This window comes from Peromyscus leucopus, chromosome 1, assembly GCF_004664715.2.
Source record: "Peromyscus leucopus breed LL Stock chromosome 1, UCI_PerLeu_2.1, whole genome shotgun sequence".
In the NCBI taxonomy this organism is placed as follows: domain Eukaryota; kingdom Metazoa; phylum Chordata; class Mammalia; order Rodentia; family Cricetidae; genus Peromyscus; species Peromyscus leucopus.
The window spans coordinates 43,440,752-43,454,511 of NC_051063.1; the positions used below are offsets into that span (position 1 = coordinate 43,440,752).

Genomic DNA, 13,760 nt, shown 5'->3' on the forward strand with positions numbered 1-13,760 from the left:
CTTGGAGACTATTGTTGATGATGAAATGTCCACACTAATTTTTATGCTCCCTACCTCCTCCTGGAATTTTTCAGTATGCTAGGGCAGCCAGGGATGATGAGGAAACAGAAAGGATTAGAGCTAGACATACAACTGAGACCTTTTTTGGTTGTCGTTTTGCTTTTTGAGACAACATCTCACTACATAGCCCTGGCTATCCTGAAACTCATCTTGTAGACCAGGCTGACCCTGAACATGTGGAGATTCACCTGTCTCTACCTTTCAAGTGCTGGGATTAAAGGTGTGTGCCACCATGCCTGGCTGGGACCTTCTTTAAACAGCAAACTAACAGAGTGCTGTGTTTTCTTCGCAGATAGCATCAAGCAGGTACTATACGCTAGAACTCCCAGTATCAGAAATGCTCAATCTGGGCTTTAGAAGCTTGAGTGAGGCTCATTCTGGTTCAGGCATCTTCTAGCTTGGTGGCATGGGACGCATAATAATATGAATGTATGTTTTTTGAGTACTACCTCTCAGGCACTGTGCTCCATACTCATAATGCAGAATATCTGTGAACTCTCATATTTCATCTGTTGAAATTCTCATCCTCAGGGTGATGGTACTGAAGGTGAGGCTTTTGAAGGAGCTTTAGGTGGTAATGGTGGAGTCTGTAAGAATGGGATGAGTGCTCTCATGAAAAGGATCCTGGTAGCTGGGAGGTGGTGGCACAATCTTTGATTCCAGTACTCAAGAGGCAGAGGCAGGCAGATCTGTTAGTTTGAGGCCAGTCTGGTATACAGAGTGAGTTCCAGGCCAGCCAGGCTACATAGAGAAATCTTGTCCTGAAAAAAACCAACCAATCAACCAACCAACCAAACAAACAAACAAAACAAACAAACAAAGTAAACCCAAAAACCACAAAAGAAAGAAAACGTAAGTCTCTCACTCACCCTCTTTCCACTGCCAAGATGCAAGGAATTGACCAATTGCATTCCTGAAAGGAGGTGTACTCTCACAGAACTCGGGCCTCAACAGCACCCTGGTGTCAGACTTCTGCCTCGAGAGCTGTGAGAAACAAATGTTTGTTGTTTAAGCTACTCTACGGCTGTTTTTGCTGTTGTCCAAACTGACTATAGAGTGTTTTATATATAATATTTAACTTTCACAAAAGCCACTGAAGTAGATGATATTATTTTCCCTACTGTGTTGAGAAAGAAATTTAATCACATGTAAGTTCAACGTCATACAACCCAGCATTTATCAAAGAAGGGATCTGAATATGGGTAGACTTTAATGGCTGTGTTTAATCAGCTTAACATTCAGACACCCAAATCTTGCAGGCTGTAGTTCTCCTACTTTAAAACATTTGGTCTAGACAGTGTTAGTACCTCTTTGCAGCCGGCCTTAAAACACTAGGGTTCAAATAATATGGACCATACATATATTTAGGGTTTAATCTGTGTTTCTGAAGGCACCACTGTGGGGAACTGTGATATAAAGATAACTTTCTGAAACATGCCCTAATTTGTTAGCCTTCCTTTGCATTTCAGCGGAGTCAGATCATAGTATCCACTCTTCCACCAAAAATGCTCTTCCTTCATCAATTTTCAGCTTTTCAATTTTATCCGTCCTTCAAAAACCAGAATGCTAGCTCCTCTGTGTAGCCGTTGTGAATCTTTGGAGGTTTAAAATGATGTACTGGACTGTTGGAATTTGGGGCTCTGGGAGGTGTTTCTGATAATGAGAGGAAAGCACCAAGGATAAGAATGTGAGGAGGGAACCCCCCAGCACGAACAGGAAGAGGACCGTTGCCAGTGTCTAGTGACCTATGTAAACAAAGTCTCCTTTGTGACAGATGATAGGCAAGCCACCGAATCATATCCAGTGGTGCTGGACCAATGAGTGTATGGTGAAGAAGAAGCAAGAGAACATATACAAACTGTCCAGCACTGTGTGTGGAAGGGCCACGACATGACAGTGCCTAAGATGAATGCCTTAATGGGAAGCAGGACAAGGCTTTCATACCAAAGCCTACAGCTGACACGGGGATGGTATGACGAGAACTCAGAGAGGGAGAGTTAGGAGGAGACTTCAGGAAGGAAACAGAGAAAAGTGAGAGGGGCTGAGAAAAGAAAAGCCTAAAGAAGCTGTGATGGGAAAGAGAAGGCTAGAAAGAATGAAAGAAAGATATGTGGGGGAGATCGAAGTGCCAGGGCTAGCGGGGAAATGTTTGGCCACACTGCAGAAACTGACCTGGAGGATGAATCCCAGAGGCAACCAGGTGCTGCACCCAAGCCTGGGGCACCTGTCACTCATCACTACGCTCTCAGCTTCATTCCCCTTTCCCCAACACCTGTCATGTGTGAGCCTTGTCACATGGGTACTAGCTTCTGCCTTCTCCACACGGTGACTGAGGAGGCTGAGAAGAAAGGGTGGGAGGAAGGAAGGAGCCTTTGCTCTGAAGGCATCTCCCGGAGAAGCTGCACTCTGTGATTTCTGCTCCACTGCTCTGAAGCCCTAGGGGAGAAGGTGCTTCTAGGTGCCATCAATCTCAGGGTGGCCTCACCCTCCCCTGATTGCATTTACAGGTCTTTCAATGTGTTTGTAACTAATGTGAATTATTTAGAAAACGTTCATTTGATGCTCGTCCAGAGTTCAGCTGTTTTCCCAATGGAAAGAAATCCAGGGAAATCTAGAAATCTAGAGAAAGAAATCCAGCCATCCCAGGAGTCAAGCAGGACTAGGGTCCATCCCATGACATATTCGAAGTAGTGTTTGATCAGAGATGAATCCATGTGTTTCACCGGGACTGGAGGGTTCTTAGTGTCCCTAATCATCTGTAAAATGATTGAATTTGTGTCTGTTGCTTCATGATTTATGTACTTTATTCACTTTGGCCACCATGGGCCTTGCCTTAAGGAACTTTCCTACAGCACTCAGTCACATTCCACGCAGGGCTGTTGTGACTTTAGAGGCATAGTTAGATGTGGGGAGTGAATACAGAGACAGGAAACACAGAGGACACGCGTGGGTTTGATGCATTTGCTTTTGACAAGATGAGGTGTGTGCTCTCAGTTCTTCAGACTCAAAGTTCTCCGGACCCAGCTGAATGGCAGACACTAAGACAACACGAGATTTTTTTCGGTTTCATTTCTCCCAGTTGCTGGAGCCCTGTTGAAACTTGGCCACTTTCCTTAAGAAATCTACCGAATGGGCAGGGGAGGCGTGCACAGCATAGGTACATGACTGATCCCTAAGTCAGGCTGATGTCAGTCGCCAGGGAGTCCAGAAGACTAAATACAAATAAATGGTGGAAGGAAGAAAGCCAGCTGAGTCTGGGAGCACTTCCACAGGTATAGGGAACCCTGGAGCTCTCCGACTGAGAACAGTACAGGATCCAGGGAATGCAAATCTACCAAACCATTCAAGGCGTGGTATTCAGGCGTAGGTTCTGAGGTGACAGTTGGATAGTAAAGAGGAAGCTGAAGCTGTGGAGGTCTGGCCGTGAAGGAAGCTGAGACCATGCGAAGCCCTCAGAGGATGCTCAGCACCGGGGTGAGGAGGTCACTTCTGGGAGGACAACTTTTGAATGTCGTGTGAAGGTGTGCGATTAAAAGCAGGGGAGCGGGAGGCAGGAAAAAAAAAAAAAACTGCGAGCGCCCACGGTCAGTTTCTACAAGAAGCCTCGACTAGACCAAAGACATACTGATATTTGAGTTGCTTTTCTATCTGCTCAAGGGCAAGCTTCCTGTGGGAGTGGGGGTGGGGGTGGAGGGGATGGAGTGGGGTATCTAATCAGCCGCTGGAGCCTAAGCAGCCTCCAAGCCAGAGAAGTTTCAAGTTTCTCCTTGCCAAGGTCGCACCACTACAGGTGGGCTACTCCAAGCCCCGGGCGCCCGCTTCGCTCCACGCCCACCCTGCCCGCCGCCCCGACCGTCCCCCTCCAGGCCGGGGCACTGCGGTGGGCTGTGCCCGGCAGGCGCTCCAGGAGCTACGCAGCGGCAGCGGCGGCTGCTCCAGAAGGCCTGGCGGGCGGCGACGAGAGGCTGTGCCCCAGTTTGTGTCCAATCAGGGAGTGCGGGCTGTGCCCCGAGCCGGGCAGCAATGCGTAAACAAACCCTCTGGCAACTCCTCCGCCCCCTTGGCGCGCTCGCCCCGCGCCCATCGCCGTCGCCTCCGCCGCCACCGTCACCGCGGGCTCGGCTGCCGTCGCCCTCCCCTCCCCACCCCACCCCCGCCCTCCCGCCGCGGGGCCACCCGGACCCCCCGCCCGCGCGGCTCGCGCCCGCCACCCGGCCCTGCTCCGCCCCCGCCCGCGCGGGCTGCTCACCTACCGCCCCACGCGCGCGCGCTCGTGCACCACGCGCCCCGTGCGGCCCGCCCGGAACGTGGCCTCCCGAGAGCTAGGTAAGAGCGATGCTCGGGGACCCCGGTGGCTTCCCGGCTTTGGGAACTTTCGAGCGCGGCTGTTCTTCCGCTGGGCCCTGGGCTAGATCCCCCGCGGGAGCCCTGCGAGCTCAGCGGGCTGCGGGGGCCGCGCGCAGCCGGGGGTCCCAAGTTGCCCACGCCAGGGCACGGGTGCGGGCGGGGCGGCTGGGCCGAGCGGGCGACGGGAAGGTCCCCGGGAACTTTCTCCTCCCCGAGACGCGCCTGCCAGCGCGGCCCGCGGCCCTAACCCCGCGGTGGCGGCTCCCGGGCTGGAGAGAGACAGGGCACGGTGTTTGAAGAAGCTGACGCAGTTGGTGACGCTCGCGGCTTCCTGAAGGGGACCGGCCACGATCGAGCGCCTTCGCGAGGGGGACGCGTAGGGCGGGCGCTCGGGCCTTTCTCCCGGTCTCGTGGGAGCTGCGTGGGAGCCCCTCGGGCTCGGGGCTCGAGCACCTCTGCCCGGCGGCCCCGGCAGCGCGCACCCGGCTTCCGTTTGGATCGGCTCGGGCTATTATATAAGATGCCACCGAGAGCAGAGGGGCGAGCGGGAACGCGGCGGCGAGGGCGGCGGGGACCCACCTGTGCGCCACGGCGCGCCTCGGGGGTCGGGTCGGGGGACCAGCCCTGCCCACCGCGCCCCTGCCGGCCCCGGGACGCTCGCTCCCCGCCACCTCGCCCCGACTCTAGGCGTTTCTTGCAGCAGGCGTCTGTACTTTGAAACATTTGTTTAATATTAAGGAAGCTGCGTGTGCGGCCGTCATAGTACGCCGGGAACGTGTGGCCGTGAGCTCCGGAGCGGTGAATGAATCATCGCCCCGGAGGACCGCGCTCCGATGATTCACGCGGGCTCCACACGCGCGCGCGTACTCGCCGTGGGCCTCCGACCCTGGAGAGCGGCCCTTCTGCGAGTGATGACGCCTGCAGGGGCGGGGGGGGGGGTTCATGCGAGAGCGCGGCGGGTTTGTGTGTTTTAAACCTGCCACTGTAACTTTGAGGGTGTTGGGCTCCCCTGCCTTCCCTAGCCTTGCTGCGTGTTTTCTGGAAGGGTAATGAAATTCCACCTGGCTGCGTTAATGAGGCAGAGGAGGCGCTGATTCGCTGCAGGCCCCGGTCCAGTCTCATTCAGAATTTGAATGGTGTCAAGTGAAGGAGGTCTCTAGCTTGGAAAGACTTCTAGTAATTGCGTCAACTTCAGTAGTTTTCAAGTAATTAGTACAATCTTAAAAAGTTGATCTTAAATAATTGGTCTCTTAAGTAGATGATTTAAAGATTAGCTGGGATTCGGGTTTTTTTTTTTTTTGTTTGTTTGTTTAGTTTTAAAAGGCCATCTAATTTCTCATTCATGAATACAGAATGTTTCCTACTGTCGTCATTCTTAAATGCTAACTTGATTCATCCTCACCCCACCCCGCATTTGAAGGACTACAGAGCAAAGTTTTCTCATCAATTGGGGCTCACCTCCAGTGGCAGGGCCCCACAAATACTCTTGGTGACTTGACTTCCTTAGTTCGTGGTCCTCCCGCCAACTACTCGATAGTCCTTTTTTCTTCATAGCTCCTAATCGCTAATGATATTTTGTGGAGGCATTCTATAGATCTCCTCTCGCCCTACAAGAATGTAAGTTCCACGGAGAGGAGAAGGAGGGTTGCTTTACCTGTTTCTTAATTTCTGTACTGGAATCAACAAGCCCCACATATCGTCTGGGCACCGTAGGTTTGTTGACATACTGAAGGAATAAATTGTGTTCCTGATTCTTGGCAGGACCATTTTGACAGTTGCTTTTCATTGCCTTTGGTGGGCAAGCTACCGATACGGTGAGGTTCTGAATGCCTCTTTACTGTTGTAATTGTCTTGTGATTGATTGCTTTTCTCCTCTGTGCTGTTAACGGCACAAGTTGACAAACCTTTACCCATCCTGTCCTAAGATGCTTGGCATGGAGAAGGATGTGGAGCTTTGGAACTAGAGTGCATTACCAAGTGAGCAAACCATTAAAAATACAGGTAGTGGTTGAAAATGGAAGTGCAAAAACCGTTGACGTGAAATCAGCAAAGGTAAATCATCACTGGCCTGTATGTTTCCACTGTTTGAAACACTGATAGTTCCCCATTCCTCTTTCCTACCTGGAAACTAAACTCATACTTAGCAGTAGTGAAAGCTGCCCATACTAACATGGTAGAATGTTAATTTTAACAAACCCAAAGTTTTCTTTCTCTGTCAGCGGCACTAACTCTTAATTTGGTAATGTTGGTAACGCCACAGAATGGTAGGTAAAAGGTATTGCTTAAATTTATCCTTTAAACTTCTCGATTGTATATTAAAAGGACTAAGGCTATATATCAGCAATGTCATGGAAGGAAGGTTTGAATGTCACATTTAATACTCCCCAGGAGACTACCTTGAGAAAGTATATTATTATAAAGAGTGAACTTGGAGTCAGCCTCAATCTTGGAGCAGTATTTTTGGCACTCCATTTCCCCACAGTCCACTGCTAAGTAAGAGTGGTCACCCTTCCATTTTCCTTCCATTGTGGTAACTATGATCACTTTTGGAAATGTAACTTCAAGATTGAGAGTGGCATTTTGGAGTTATGAGAGAGCTTGAAGTTGCTGGGTTACAGTCTTCCTTTTCCCAGGTTCCTCTCTGAAGAGGCAGTGAAGTGATTGGCTCAAGATGCAGAGCTGGGATTAGAACCAAGAATCTGGAGTTTATATTGTTGGACACCCCTGGGTACCAACAGGGGGAGAGGAATTGTTTCTACTACTAACCGATTGTTTGCCTCTTGCTTGTGAACCTTTGGAGAGTAAAATCCTGCCTAGATTCGTACCTTCCCAAGTCCCACATCTCAGGGATTCAATAAAAACTTGCTGAATGTGGTTGGACAATTGACTCTTCTGTTGAAAATATCTTTAAGAAGTAAAAACTGGGAAAGAAGTTTTCTGGCAAATAAGATCAGGCTTCACAGCTTTATAGTGATAAAGCTACCAGATAATTTTAATGTTTCTAAGTTTTAATGAAAGTGGTTTGAAACTTTTAGTGTGTGTTTCCACCTAGTTGGCATAAGTAGTGTCAGAAGACACAGCAGCAAGAGACAGAAGTTAGGCTGTATAGTGGTCTTAGGTCTGTGACAGTGGTCAGTAGAAAAGCCTGGACCTCAGCTCCGCCTCTCACTCTCTTCTGTTGTGTGTGTGGTAGAGAGAGCGGTGGCGGCAATTGATGCCAGGTGCACTGAAGGATTGTGTGAGCCTGGCATGGTGCATAAGGACCTGGTGGGTACAGGGCTCTTAATAAGTAATAACCGAAAGCTGGGTGTGGTGGAACACACACTTGTAATCCCAGTACTTGGGAAGTTGAGGCAGGAGGATCAGGAACTCAAGGTCATCCTTGGCTACCTAGTGAGTTCAAGGCCAGCCTGTACTAGACGAATCCTGGTCTCAAAAGTAAATAAGAAATAAAATAAATGGTAAGTGCTGCAGACTGTGCATTTATGTAGCTGTGAGGCTGACACAGGGGGATTGAATGACTGCTAAGGTCTAGCCCCACTCTCGTTTTAGGAACCAATTACATCTGTGCTGTTCTGCATTTTTAACTAAAATGATTCCTATATCCCAGTCTAATGTTATGAACTACAAAAAAAAAAAAAAGTGCTTAGTTTCTAGGCCTCCTAAGAATTTGTTTAATTAACATTGATAAATTAACTCCATTTTTATTCTATTCACTATGTAGATTAACTTGAACACTCTCCCAGTTTGCTATATGAAAGGCAGTGTGAGAAGACTATGGGCTAATCAGAAGCTATGAGAGCCCTACAAGTTACATAGAGAGGGTATGACAGATAACCAAAGGGTGTGTCACGGAACTGTTAGGGAATCATAAAGAAAATACGTGGTGATTTTAGGAAAGAAAAACAAATCTATTACTAGACAGAGAATTCAAGGAAGAATTGGGGGATTTTGCACAAGACCTTAATGATTCCGTAGGAGTAGCACTGGCAGAGATTTGGGGCCAGGCCTTTACGGAGACTTGAAGGAAAGAATATGTGACCATATCCAGAAATGGAAGAGATGTGGTTGAGGTGAAGGTTGAGGAGCTAGAAGGGTTTCATGGGAAAGGGAGCTACATGGAAATGTTAGGGCCACATTATAAAGCGTCTTGCATGTTGGGCTAAGGAGCCTGTTGGGTTTGTAGTGGAGAACACCAAAGATATGCTAAGCGCAGAATGGTGTTATCAGAGTTACACTGTAAGGCTAGTCCACATGGGGAGCAATGTGGCTTCAGTTGGGGGGGGGGTCTGTTAAAATAGCTTCCAGAAGAGCAGCAGTGCAAACTGAAGTCGAGGGGTGGTAGGTGGGTGAGTGAGCCGCCGTAGAAGGGAATGCAACACCACTTGTTGGCTCATTGGATGAAGGAGATGAGAAGACAAATAGAATAATTACCTGGGGTGGTGCTGGCAGGTATTAAAATGCACAGGGAGAGCTGTGGCAATGCATCTAGGACTCAAATATGCACGTTCTTTGGTGCTGATGGAATAGCTCAGTGCACAGAGTTGTTAAAATTAGATAAAGATATGGAAGGGTATCACTAAGGAGAGGATGATAAAACTGGGAATATGTGCTTGAGAATATTGGAGAGACAGTGGATGGAGATTCCCTGAAAACAAAATCATGGCTTTGGGATTAGTTCCACAATAGAGTGTTTGCTTGTAACATGCAAGGTCCTGAATTCAATCATTAAACACCGTCCCAAACAAGCAAGTGTTAGGGAAGTTTGTAGGTGTTTGTAGGTGGAGTGGCTTTTTGTGGAGGAAGGTAATTCATGCACCAGGCATTCCTCAGGCTGAAGGAACGTGAGCAGATCAAGGGTAGCGTCACATCTAGATTGGCATTCTACCCATGCTTGTTGTGCTGATTCAATTATGGGATACTATTTGGACAAATAATGACCATTCTTTAGAAAAAATTTAAATTATAGTTTTGTTTGTGTGTGTTTTGGGGTGAGGTGTGTGTGTGTGTGTCATGGCTCGTGATTGGGGTCGGAGGACAGCCTGCAGGAGTCAGTTCTCTTCTAACATAGGGGTCCCAGGGATCAAACTTAAGGTTGTCAGCTTGGCCATAGAGACATTGACTGGCTGAACTATATCATCAGCACCCCTCTTAACCAGCACCCCTCTTTTTAAGTTACATTTTTTTATTTGCATGTTGGGGATGTCCATTTCCATTCTAAAGGAAACTCCCCCTTTCAGTAATACATTATTTTATCATCTTGATTATGATGTTATTTCTGGATAATCATGACACTAAGGCCAAAAAAAAAAAAAAAAAAGAGTCCAAAGATAATATTGGTTTTGATCGAGGAAATAAAGCTGTTGTTGGAATTAAGCCGGGCGGTGGTAGCACACACCTTTAATCCCAGCACTGGGAGGCAGAGACAGGTGGATCTCTATGAGTTCGAGGCCAGCCTGGTCTACAGAGCGAGTTCCAGAACAGGCTCCAAAGCTACAGAGAAACTCTGTGTCAAAAAACCAAAAAAAAAAAAAAAACCAAAAAAACAAAACAAAACAGGTTATCTGTATGAAAAAAGAAAGATCCTGCAGCTAATAATCTGTATGAAAAAAAGATCCTGCAGCTAATAAACAGTGACAGCAGAGTTCAGGCAAGGTTAGCATACAAATGCTACTTTCCTATATAGCAAGAATGAAATTTGCAATTAAGAACATTGTCCTTAGTTAGGTTTCTGTTGCTGTGATAAACATCATGACCAAAGGCTACTTGGGGAAGAAAGGTTTTATTTCATCTTAATACTTGGTGATCATACTCTATCACTGAGGGAAGTCTGGGCAGGAACTTGAGCAGAGGCCATGGAGAAATACTGATTACTGGCTTGCTGTCCATGGTTTGCTCAACTGTGTTTCTTACATAACCCAGGGCCACCTGCCCAATGGCTCTACCTCCTACAGTTGGTTAAGCCCTCCGAAATCAGTCATCCACCAAGAAACTGCCCCATGGATATGCTAACAGACCATTTTGATGGAAGCATTTTCTCATCTGAAGTTCCCTTTCCCTGGATAATCCTAACTCATTGACAAAAAATACTAGTGAGCATAAACACATTACAGTTTTCATTAGCTCACCAAAAGAAATGAAACGAGTTTTAAGTCTACAAAATAGGTGTAAGGTCTGTGTGACGAAAGTATGTTGAAAGAAATTAAGGAAAAGTTAAAGCAATAGAAATTTCATATTTGTGAATAGGGAGACTCAATATTATCAGGACTTCTGTGTTAAGCAAATCCAGAAGAGTCTGTCAAAGGGTGTCAAGGATTTCTTAAGATATAAAATGGGGAGAAATAAACTCACGAATACAGAACAAAGTAAACAGCCATCATTGTCCTCCGTTCTGCCTGGGGGTGAATGGAACCAGCTGTCAAGTTTCTGACCACCTCAAGAGAGAGCGTGAGCACCCCCTCCTCAGTTTTAAGCAGTCACATACCCTGAAAAACCACACCTCTATTGGGCCAGATACCCCAAGGTCATTGTTGGAGCGGTATTCTCACTACACTTCTGAACTTGATTTATAAACTCAATGCAATTTCAAATGAAATTTTATTAGTTATTTTAGGGACACTGATAAATTAGTCGTAGAGTTTATATAGTAAAGCAAGCACAGTATTAGAGAACGGAGTTGGATGGTTGACATTACTTGGCTTTAAGTCTTAATAAAGACGCGGCAATCAAGGCAATGTGGCATTGGCAAGAGATTGAACAGGCAGGTCAGTGGAGTAGAACCCGAGATGAGGCTCCTGAGGTCCCACACAGTTAATCAACTGATCTCTGACAAGGAGCAAGGGCAGCATGATGGGGGATTGCCTTTTCAGCAAATGGTTTGAGGACAACTGGGCTCAATGTGGAAACTAAAAGATAACTCAAAATGAACCATAAACATGAATTTAATCATATAAAACTGTTAGGAGATAGCAGAGGAGACTATGTCAATAACTTTAGGTTTGGCTATTTTTTTTATTTTGTCTCCCCCCCCCCTCGAGCTGAGGACCGAACCCAGGGCCTTGCACTTGCTAGGCAAGCGCTCTACTACTGAGCTAAATCCCCAACCCCTATTTTTTTTTAAATAGGACAACAAAGGCATAATTCATGGAAGAAAGATAACAGAAGTTCTACCTATTAAAATTTTGTTTTCAAAAAATATGCCTTGCAAAAAGACACTGTCAAGGTTCTAAAAAGATGAGTTATAGGCCAGGAGAAAATAGCTTCAAGAGATGTACCTGATATAGAAATATTTCAAATATACAAAGAACTCCCTACAACTCAGTAAAAACTTATATTTAAAAAAACTAGCTAAATGCCTTACAGACACCCCACTAAAGAAACTGTGACAATGGCAAGATAATGGTGTGAATAGACGTCCCACGTCATAGACATCAGAAAAAAATGCCAATCAGAACAACAGAGATACCACTCAGCACCTCTTGAATGACCAGAATCCATTACACCGAAAACACCCAATGGCTGCAAGGGTGTGGATCAACAGGGACCCTCATTCATCTGCTGGAGGGAATGCTGGATGATACATCCATTTTGGAAAGTGCTGTAAAATCAAACACCTTTACCAGGCATTCCAGCAGTTGCATTCCTGGGAATCTACCAAAGGTAGCTGGGAATTTACATCCATTCAAAAAATTCCCCACACAGTGGTTCTTAGGTCCCAAACTTGGAAGCAATAAAGATATCCCATCTTCTTCAGAATAAATGAAGAAGATATCTAGACAATGAAATAGTATTTAGTGATAAAAAAAGAAGCTATGAGAAGATATGGACAGGGCTGGGGAGATATCTGAGTCACTAAAGAGCCTTGCAAGCAGGGGACCTGAATCCAACCCTCAGAACCTGTATTTAAAAAAAGGAAAAGAAAGACGAAGAAGAATCCAGGTAGGCCGAACGTGTTTGTAATCTCAGCTCAGAGATAACAGAAACAGGTGAATCTCTGGGCCAGGGAACTCACCAGACTTCCCTGTTTCAGTGAGTTCCAGGCTCACTCAAAGACCCTGCCTGTTTAAAAAAAAAAAACAAAAACAAAATAAAACAAACCAAAAGAACCAAGATGGGCAATGCCTGAGGAATAAAATTTGAAGGTGTCCCCAGGCCCCTTCCCACAAAAAAACCACAAGCAAGACTTCAGTACACACATGCTTCCTTCATGGCTACATGGCTCCGATTATGTGTCATTCTGCAAGAGGAACCACCGTGGAAACAAAATAATATCTGGTTACTAGGGATTAGTGTGCAGGGAGGGATGAATAGGAAGAACAGAGAGGGTTTGAGGGCACTGGAAGTATGCTATGCCATACTATAGTGATGGACACACATCATTACATTTGTGTAAAACTGTAGCCTATACAATTAAAAGTTAAAGAAAGGCAAAGCTGAATTCTGAATTTTAGAGTAGTTTGTAGATGGCCAGGGGCTTCATTTGAAATGGATTGGTCATCTTTTGTCGATTTGTTGAAAAACTGAGAGTGAAGTGTGAAGCTGAGGGAGAGTGGAAAACGTTAGAAGGCTCTTTGCCTACATCCACTGAAGATCCAAAGGCAATGAGAGCTAGCGAGGTCTCTTGTACTTGTGGAGGAAACATCACTGCTGTGCTCATGGCTTCCTCCAGCAGTGTGCAGAACACTGGAGGTAGAGATGGCTTGTCTGTTTCTGGAACTGCCAACCCCATAGGGGCACTCAGTCAAGGACAGGGACCGGTGAGAAATGAGTGGGGATGCCTGGGAGAGAGAACAGGAGCCCGTGTAATATAATGGCAGCAAGAATGAGGAGAAGGTGATGATCTGGAGGGCACAGAGGGAAAGGCATGAGGGATGTTCAGGTTCTTCTAACTGTGCTGTGATCCGTTGTGAGTTGTCATAAAAACTCAACATGAAGCTGAGCTGAAGGATGGCAAGGGGACCAAGCCATTGGAAATAGAAAGCAGATAGATAGTCTTTGAGAACCGTGAGGCCAGAGTATCACGATGATTATATATCCATGTAAATATCTGCTCCATCAAGCAGAGAGCATATGCATTAAAGTCCATGGGATTAAAAAAGAGGAAAGGTAGGGAAGAGATGAAGTTATTCTGTTATTTAAAAGATGAGGGGAAAGTTCTAAGGTCTTTTCATTTGCACAAATGTGAGAGGACCCCAGACGTGCAGGGCTGAGCCGGAACGGATAATACCTGGGGTTTCTGAATTCTAGTTAGAATTGGTGGTGAAGTAATTGAAGTACCCACTGACTGAATCTTAGAAAGCGTCCTCAGCATGCAGCTCCACCAGTGCTGTGGAAGAGAGTCCCTGGGCTGTAAG

At 46.5% G+C, this 13,760-nt stretch overlaps 1 protein-coding gene and 1 long non-coding RNA gene across 3 annotated transcripts in view; one reads left to right on the forward strand and one right to left on the reverse strand.

The window, feature by feature from the left end:
• The window catches only part of LOC114702434, a 31,203-nt gene extending 26,307 nt beyond the window's left edge, over positions 1-4,896 (reverse strand). The window contains exons 1-2 of the long non-coding RNA XR_005091704.1: positions 4,310-4,896; positions 930-1,044 (exon numbers count right to left, since the gene is read on the reverse strand). This is a non-coding gene — a long non-coding RNA (uncharacterized LOC114702434). The remainder of the gene's footprint in view (positions 1-929; positions 1,045-4,309) is intronic.
• Positions 3,275-13,760, forward strand: part of Pcgf5 (polycomb group ring finger 5) — a 118,533-nt gene continuing 108,047 nt past the window's right edge. The window contains exon 1 of one of the 2 annotated variants that reach the window (XM_028882870.2): positions 3,275-3,534. The gene's annotated coding sequence lies outside the window, so the exon portion shown is untranslated. Of the gene's footprint in view, positions 3,535-4,288; positions 4,387-13,760 lie in introns of those variants that run through there. The other variant, XM_028882868.2, reaches the window with a different exon arrangement.